Source organism: Entelurus aequoreus, linkage group LG02 (genome assembly GCF_033978785.1).
Source record: "Entelurus aequoreus isolate RoL-2023_Sb linkage group LG02, RoL_Eaeq_v1.1, whole genome shotgun sequence".
NCBI lineage: Eukaryota > Metazoa > Chordata > Actinopteri > Syngnathiformes > Syngnathidae > Entelurus > Entelurus aequoreus.
This window is the reverse complement of record NC_084732.1, coordinates 62,187,051-62,196,736: the sequence shown is the minus strand read 5'-3', so window position 1 is coordinate 62,196,736 and position 9,686 is coordinate 62,187,051.

The window sequence follows — 9,686 nt, the reverse complement described above, 5'->3', positions numbered from 1 at the left end:
ACAGACAATGGAATACATCCATCCATTATTGTTCGTGGTTCGATCCCTAGCTTCTACCAACCAAGTAACGTCCGTTGTGTCCTTGAGCAAGACACTTCACCCTTGCTCCTGATGGGTCGCGGTTAGGGTCTTGCATGGCAGCTCCCGCCATCAGTGTGTGAATGTGTGATAGAGAAGTCCAATAATATCGGCCGATGAATGCTTTAAAATGTAATATCGGAAATTATCGGTATCGGTTTCAACCTCCCGATTTTCCCGGGAGACTCACAAATTTCAGTGCCCCTCCCGAAAATCTCCCGGGGCAACCATTCTCCCGATTTCCACCCGGACAACATTACTGGGGGCGTGCCTTAAAGGCACTGCCTTTAGCGTCCTCTACAACCTGTCGTCACGTCCGCTTTTCCTCCATACAAACAGCGTGCCGGCCCAGTCACATAATATATGCGGCTTTTACACACACATAAGTGAATGCAATTCATACTTGTTCAACAGCCATACAGGTCACACTGAGGGTGTCCGCATAAACAACTTTAACACTGTTACAAATATGCGCCACACTGTAAACCCACACCAAACAAGGATGACAAACACATTTCGGGAGAACATCCGCACCGTAACACAACATAAACACAACATAACAAATACCCAGAACCGCTTGCAGCACTAACTCTTCCGGGACGCTACAATATACACCCCCCGCTACTACCAAACCCCGCCCCCCCGCCACACCCCCCCACCCCCCATCTCCAAAATTCGGAGGTCTCAAGGTTGGCAAGTATACTCTAGTACAGACCTGGGCATTGTACGGCCCGCGGGCCGCATCCGGCCCTTTGCGCATCCCTGTCCGGCCCGCGTGAGGCCAATCATAAATTACAAAATAAATTTAAAAAAGTATCTATGTCGAGTGTGCAATACAACGGTGCTGCTTTTGTTTTGAAAAGCGTTATTTGTATTACTTCCGTGTGGACGTATGCGCGTGTGCGATTGTGAGTGAATTGAACGGCGCAATTACAAATTACAAAATAAAGTTTAAAAAACATCTATGTCGTGCGCGCAATACAACTGTGCTGCTTTTATTTTGAAATGTGTTATTTATGCCGTATGTCCGGGGGGAACCTGTGAGTGAAGGTGCATAGAGACAAGTGATGAGACGCTAAAAAAAAGAAAAGTTGATGAGGAATGGCGTGTTTCCAACAAGAGATGGACTGCCAAGTATTTCTTTACATAAATTAATGGTAAAGCCGTGTGCTTAATGTGTGGTACACATGTTGCTGTGTTTAAATATCATTTTAATCGCCACTACACGAAGAAACACGAGGGAAAATACCGGAATGTGTCTGATGAAGCGCGCGCAAGGGAGGCTGATGCGTTGATGGTAAAACTGCAAACCCAACAAGGACTTTGTGCCATATTTCACACCCCCAGAGATGCAGCCGTCAGGACAAGTTTCGTCATTTCTCACAAAAGCGCCAGAAAAAGTAAGGCGTTTTCTGACGGAGAGTTTATTAAGGAGTGCTTATTGGACTTTGTTGCGCTGATAATGCCCGGAGACATGGGCTGTTTTTCGCTAACTTTGGATGAGAGCTCTGATGCAGTCAATTAAAGAGACAACCACAGGTAATGACTTGTTCACAGAGGTAAATGCGTGTTGGGACACGCTGGCAGGTGTGACAATCCAATCCACTTAATTTATATAGCACATTTAAACAACAAAATGTTTCCAAAGTGCTGCACAACAATATTACAAACAATATTCAAATATTATCCTTAGCTCCACCAATGACTGAATAAAAAGAAAAAACAATTACATATAAAACCAATATAAAAAACAATATAAAATAAATATGATTAAAAACTATTTTTAACAACAGATGGTTGTCCAAATCTGATGGGGAAAAATGTTGGATAATGCAGGATAAAGTGACCATCAAAAGCAATCTGCTTTTGTATAAAGTTAAGTTAGGTTAAATTAAATTATTATTATTATTATTAATTATTATTATTATTATCATCATTATTATTTATCTTACGGTATATCAAAAATAATATTGAGCAAAATTTAATTGAAATATTGTCGTGTGGCCCTCCAGCAGTGCTCGGGTTGCTTATGCGGCCCCCGGTGAAAATTAATTGCCCACCCCTGCTCTAGTAAATGGTAAATGGGTCGTACTTGCATAGCGCTTTTTTACCTTTTTAAGGAACTCAAAGCGCTTTGACACTATTTTCCACATTCACCCATTCACACACACACATTCACACATTCACACACTGATGGTATACTCTGGACTGAAGCTGTGTGCCTTCATTGTTTTTGTAGCTGTTGTTTTGAGGCATATTTAAAAAAATAATGAACTTTGTGAAAGTCAAAGTATAGTATTTCCCATAGTTGTAGTGGGTATCAGGATTATCTCAGGGAGAGCATGTCCCATATTCCAAGCTGCTGTTTTGAGGCATGTTAAAAAAAATAATGCCCTTTGTGACTTCAATAATAAATATGGCAGTGCCATGTTGGCATTTTTTTTCCATAACTTGAGTTGAAGTTGTTCTCTTATTTGGAAAACTGTTTTTGATTGATTGATTGAAACTTGTATTAGTAGATTGCACAATACAGTACATATTCCGTACAATTGACCACTAACTTAACCTTAGACAAACTTTAATGATCCACAAGGGAAATTGTTCTACACAGTAGCTCAGTTACAATGATGGAAAGTGTAAGGATGGAAAGGACAATGCAGGTATAAATAGCCTAAATGGTAACACCCGAATAAGTTTTTCAACTTGTTTAAGTCGGGGTCCACGTTAATCAATTCATGGTAAAGTTATATTGTCTAATGCATCCAGCGGGGCATCACAACAAAATTAGGCATACTAATGTGTTAATTCCACGACTGTATATATCGGTATCGGTTGATATCGGAATCGGTAATTAAGAGTTGGACAATATAGGATATCGGCAAAAAAGCCATTATCGGACATTTTTACCAATTTACCATTATTGCTTGTCCCTCCCAGGAATCCAGGGGTAGAAAAGAACAAAAAAACATGAATAAAATCCATATTTTTTTGTGAGAAAATCCATGATGATTTGTTGGTTTACCTGTGATGAGTTGCGATTGGCTAAGGTTAGGGCAAAACATTACGGCAGGCCAATCAGAGACAAAATAGGGCGGGTCATAACGCCTTAAAACCAGTAACCAAAATGCGGTGGCAGAAACCACATGAGGCAAGAGTCTTGTTTAAAAACCTATGTTTCTTCCAGGGTCCATCAATAGGCCATTTACCGGTACTTTTATTTAATTGACCTTATTTTTAACATCTTATAAACCTTTGTTTTGTTCTGGCTAACTTGACAGTGCACAACTGTGTGAGCAAAGCACAAAGGGAGGGGGGAGGCGATGGGAAAGTGTCAATACCGACTAGCCCATCTTGCTTAGTTAACCATGGTATAAAATTCTCATAGCACTCCAGTCCTGGCACAAAGAATATGTTAACTTTAATTGATTCATGCAAATATGGAGTTTGTTAATGTCTGTTTTGTGAAACAAGTGTTTTGCACTTTTCCTTTGGCCAGGTTATTGTCATTTTGCCACTTTGGTTTCTGTTGAACCAGTAAATTATCCTGTGCTGAAAATTTCCCATTCCAATAGAGAGCATATACTGTATTTTGGTGTTCATTTATTATTATGGGCCTGCTGCAATGCCAGCGCCTATTCACTTTACAGATGATGAAGATAAAGTTAAACTTAAAGTACCAATGATTGTCACACACACACTAGGTGTGGCGAAATTACTCTCAGCATTTGACCCATCCCCATGTTCACCCCCTGGGAGGTGAGGAGAGCAGTGGGCAGCAGCGGTGGCCATGCCCGGGAATCATATTTGGTGATTTAACCCCCAATTCCAACCCTTGATGCTGAGTGCCAAGCAGGGAGGTAATGGGTGCCATTATTATAGTCTTTGGTATGACTCGGCTGGGGTTTGAACTCACAACCTACCGATCTCAGGGCAGACACTCTAACCACTTCAAGCCATACAAGTCATATAACTTGGTATTTGAAACATGCTAACTGTATGCATGTTTATGTTAGCATGCTAGCATGCTAATATTAAAGTGCTAGCTTTTTGCACTAATTTTGCAACCGTTTACCCTACAGTCAGATAACTTGGTATGTGACACTTGTTAACTGTTAGTGTGCTAATGTTAGCATTAGGGCTGTGAATCTTTGGGTGTCCCACGATTCGATTCAATATCGATTCTTGGGGGTCACGATTCGATTCAAAATAAAAAAAAATTCAATTCAACACGATTCTCAATTCAAAAACGATTTTTTTCCCGATTCAAAACGATTCTCTATTCATTCAATACATATGATTTCAGCAGGATCTACCCCAGTCTGCTGACATGCAAGCAGTGTAGTAGATTTTTGTAAAAAGTTTTTATAATTGTAAAGGACAATGTTTTATCAACTGATTGCAATAATGTAAATTTGTTTTAACTATTAAATGAACCAAAAATATGACTTATTTTATCTTTGTGAAAATATTGGACACAGTGTGTTGTCAAGCTTATGAGATGCAATGCAAGTGTAAGCCAATGTGACACTATTGTTCTTTTTTCTTTTTTTTTTTAATACATTTCTAATGATAATGTCAATGAGGGATTTTTAATCACTGCTATGTTGAAATTGTAACTAATATTGATACTGTTGTTGATAATATTAATTTTTGTTTCACTACTTTTGGTTTGTTCTGTGTCGTGTTTGTGTCTCCTCTCAATTGCTCTGTTTATTGCAGTTCTGAGTGTTGCTGGGTCGGGTTTGGTTTTTGAATTGGATTGCATTGTTATGGTATTGCTGTGTATTGTTTTGTTGGATTGATGAATAAAAAAATTAAAAAAAATTAAAAATTAAAAATAAAAAAATAAATACATAAATAAATAAAAAATTGATTTTTTAAAAATGAGAATCGATTCTGAATCGCACAACGCGAGAATCGCGATTTGAATTCGAATCGATTTTTCCCCACACCCTTAGTTGGCATGCTAACACGCTAACCATTTAAGTGCTAACTTTTTTTTTTAAATTTTACACTTTTTTCCTCTAATTCCGCAGCAATACACCTTGCAATCATATAACGTGGTATGTGAAACAAGCTAATTGTTAGCATGTTAACGTTAGCATGTTAGCATGCTAACATTAAAGTGCTAGCTTTTTGACCAAATTTTGCAACTATTTAACTTAGAGTCATATAACTTGGTATGTGGTATGTTTTCATTTTGTTTCGGACATGCTTAACAGTAAGGAACATCATTGTTACATTTGCACAGTTCAAGATAGATAAATAGATAGACTTTTATTAGTCTCACAATAGGGAGTTTATATGGTTGCAGTGCAGGTTTTTACGTACAGTAACAAGTAAAACGTAATGAAAAACCAAAAAAAATAGATTGCACCATGTATGGATAAAAATAAAACAAAAACACAATCTTAACACCTGCATTGCACACCAAGAAGAAAAAAAATCACAGTAATGACATTTGTGCAATGTAAAGTCATATAGAAAGGACCAGTGGTAGCGCTCCTTCTTGCACTGTGCAAAGTCTAATGCTGAAGGAGCGCCTCAGGGCCTCCGCAGTGTCGTGCATGGGGTGAGAGGGATTGGACATTATGGATGTCAACTTGGTCAGCATATTTTTGTCTGCCACTTCCCCAATGCTGTTTGAAAAGGAGTAGGAAGAAGCATAGCATATTTAATTTTACTATTGATTTTAACAATATATGATTATAACTATGTAACACATATTTAACAACACAACAAAGAAACAGAAATTTTTGTAAATGAAAAATAGGCTTGAACTGAAAAATATTGATCCCATCACACATCAAACTGCAAAGCGTCATTTGCCTCCCACAGCGGTGTGGGCTGCCTCCCACAGCGGTGTGGGCTGCCTCCCACGGCGGTGTGGGCTGAAGAATTGGGCTTAGGTTAATCAGGCTCTGCATCACAACTGAATGAAAAGCTAAATTGAGGGATTCATTGTAAGCATTTTCCTCCCACCACTCAACTCATGTCAAGCAGGGATTGATTGACAGCCTTTATACAGTTCAAGTTTACCCATTAAAAAGATTCTCCCTTCTTTTTCGTACACCATTTATGTAGTAGAAAATACTATTTTTACTAACCCATCTCCTTCCCTTTGTTACAAAAGCTGAATACTCAACTATAATAAAATCAGACCACACCCTAGTACTAAGTTAGATATTGCTTTCCTGCTTTACAAACTGGAGTACTACTCTTGTAAACCAGCAGTAATTGGGAGTGATATTAGTGCAAACTGAACCAAAATGAAGAGAGAACATAGACCTGAGCAAGAGAATCTAATTAAAACTAAAATGCTGTGGAAGCTCAGTAATGTGTTTCCCCCTCTCCTGAATTATTCTAAAAGAAACTGAACCTTCAGACACAATATAATCTATTAATATCGGAAAAAGCGGAATGGGTTCTGCCAAAATCACAAGAATATATTTAGGAACATGGCGAAAAAGCAAGCCGCCTCCGAGCACAACAACTTAATCAGTATCTCAACAAATTCCACACATCAGAAAAATGTATTTAGAAAAAGCCGCTGACCTTGAATAAATGAACAAAAAAAACCTATTCATTTTACTCAAAGTACAATACATCAATAAAACAGAGAAAATACATGAGGAACTATAAAATACGACACTGACATGGAACATTTGTTTTAATAATCACCATCCCTAAAACACTTTGGAATATTGGACTGAACCTGTATTAAATTGCTACTGCAATCATGGCACTGCACCCATACTCAATTAAACTCTTTAAAAAGTTCCCTAGCAAATTATGCCCAATTTTGTTGTTAAATATGTTATGTTTGGCAAAAGTTGGATCCCAGAAGCAGAGAGTAGACATTTGTAACAGTTTAAAAAGTATTTAATGATCCAAATGAGGTAAATAACAAAAAACAATGGCATGTCCTCAAAAAAACTAAGGGAATTAAGCACAAAACAAAGTGGCCGCAGGAAGGCAGGAAATAAACTGAGCTAAAAAATAAAGTAGCAAATAAAACAAATATGAAAAATACTTGCGTGTGAAATGGTTTGTTTTCCGGACTTATGGAGGAAAATAAAGGAAAACCAGCAAAGAACAGGTGTGTTGACGAGTGCCCCCGAAATCCAAGATAAATAAATAAATAAGAGCGGTCTTTAGGACTGTACCCCTCCCAGTCCATGAGGCACTGGAAACCTCTGCCCCTTAGTCTGACGTCCAAGATAGCCTTGACAGTAAAAAAAAAAAACCGGATGGCCGTCAATCAGTATAGGACACATCTATTCAACTGGCGGCCCGAGGGCCAAATCCGGCTCAGGAACCCCCAGGTTCAGTCCAAAACATGGGAAACAAACATTTTTGCAGCAAATTCCTAAAAATACTAGAGTGCTCCTGTTGTATAGAGGAACTTGGACCACTGTAAACGCATTGTCAGATCATTACATAAACATTTAACCTTGTTCGAAGACATACAGTAGAACACTGGGGTCCAAACTATTGAGTTAAAAACCTGAGGCTGTCCTCAAGCCACATCCTTAAAGTCCTCTCTTTTTTGGCAGTGACACATTTTTTTCGTAATATGTATAAGCCATTGACCTTGAATAAATGAACAAAAAATATCCTCTAGTATAAGGTGTTTCTGTAGCCTGTTTACTTTAGATGCAGTCAGTTGTCATTTGTTCAACTTTAGCTATACTAGGTGTATTCCTCAATGTTCCATTTTAGGTTCTCTCTTTTTCATTATTTGGTCTATTTAACTGGTGTTCAGTTAAAAAAAAAAACAACTTGTGAGAGACTCACATTTATGCAGAAGTTCCTCAAAACAGCAGATCTCTCCTGTAGCTCTGACAAAATAAATAAACAAAGTCAAATGTCTACTGTAGAAGACGCTAGTTCTCTGGAATAAGACTGATAATGAAGGGAGAAGTCAGGGCCCCGATCCTTAGCTTTCTGGGAATGTGGCCTCCAAAACAGTTTAGTGAAATATCCCTGGCCTAAAAAGCAGCTTAGTAGATTAGTAATGTTGTTATTGTTGAAGGAAATTGCGAACATTGTGATGCATCTGTAAAATTGATATGCTGCAATGACAAAAAATATGTAAATATTACATGTTATTGTTAATGTGCCTGTGACTACATTACCGTACATGCATACTCACAACGTGTATATTAAACTTTTTTAAAGCACTTCATAGGCTGAATAGAGCAACTCCCACTAGCAGACCTTTGCTAAAGTTTATTTCTGAGTTAGAATGCAAAACAAAAGTGTGCTTGTCTCACATAAGGATAGTGAATGATATGCAAAAATGCAGTTCTCCTTTAAGAAGAAAGAAGTGGAACACCGAAACTATAAGAAACTAATTTCAAGAGTTAAAGACTGTAAACTGTAGCTTTTTCTAAAGGATATACTGTAAATGTCCAAAATATTAGGGCAGACTGGAAGAATGAACTGGGAAGATATTTGGAGTAATGCGCAGCAACGACTGAATGTCAATTTGGTTTTTACATGGTTGGCACTAGTCAAATGTAAAAATATACCCAAATACAGATGCCAGCTGCAATAGATGTCATAACACTCCTGCCAGTTTAACTCATATGTTCTGGTTCTGCCCATCACTGGCTTCCTACTGGTCTGCACAATTTAAAAAGCTGTCAGAAGCCATACTTGCCAACCCTCCCGAATTTTCCGGGAGACTCCCGAATTTCAGCGCCTCTCCCGAAAACCTCCTGGGACAGATATTCTCCCGAAATTCTCCCGATTTTCAGCTGTAGCTGGAGGCCACGCCCCCTCCAGCTCTATGCGGACCTGAATGACGAGTCGACAGCCTGTTTTCATGTCCGCTTTCCCACGATATAAACAGCGTGCCTGCCCAATCACGTTATAACATCTACGGCTTTTAGAGAGTGCACAACTGCACACAACAAGGAGACGAAGCAGAAGAACGAGGAAGATACAGCCATGGCAACGCCGACGACTAGTAAGATGAAGAAATACGCTTGTAAGTTCCAAAACGAATGGAAACAACAATTTCAGTTTATCCAGGACAGTTCGAAGGGGAAGGGGTATGCTGCCTGTAAATTTTGTAGAACAGACTTCTCCATTGAACACGGTGGCCGCAGCGCAGCACCAGTCACAGCCCAGTATTATGGGCCACCTCGCTAAATGGAGACCCGAGGGTGTAACTTATGTTGACACAAAGATGGCTATGCTGATAGCTGGAAGCAACATCCCATTCTCATTTGTGGATGTCTTCAACAAACAATTTTGTGGAATAGCCTTCATTTCTAAGAACAAGAATAGACTGTGGAGTTTCAGATGAAAGTTCTCTTTTTCTGGCCATTTTGAGCGTTTAATTGACCCCCCAAATGTGATGCTCCAGAAACTCAATCTGCTCAAAGGAAGGTCAGTTTTGTAGCTTCTGTAACTAGCTAAACTGTTTTCAGATGTGTGAACATGATTGCACAAGGGTTTTCTAATCATCAATTAGCCTTCTGAGCCAATGAGCAAACACATTGTACCATTAGAACACTGGAGTGATAGTTGCTGGAAATGGGCCTCTATACACCTATGTAGATATTGCACCAAAAACCAGACATTTGCAGCTAGAATAG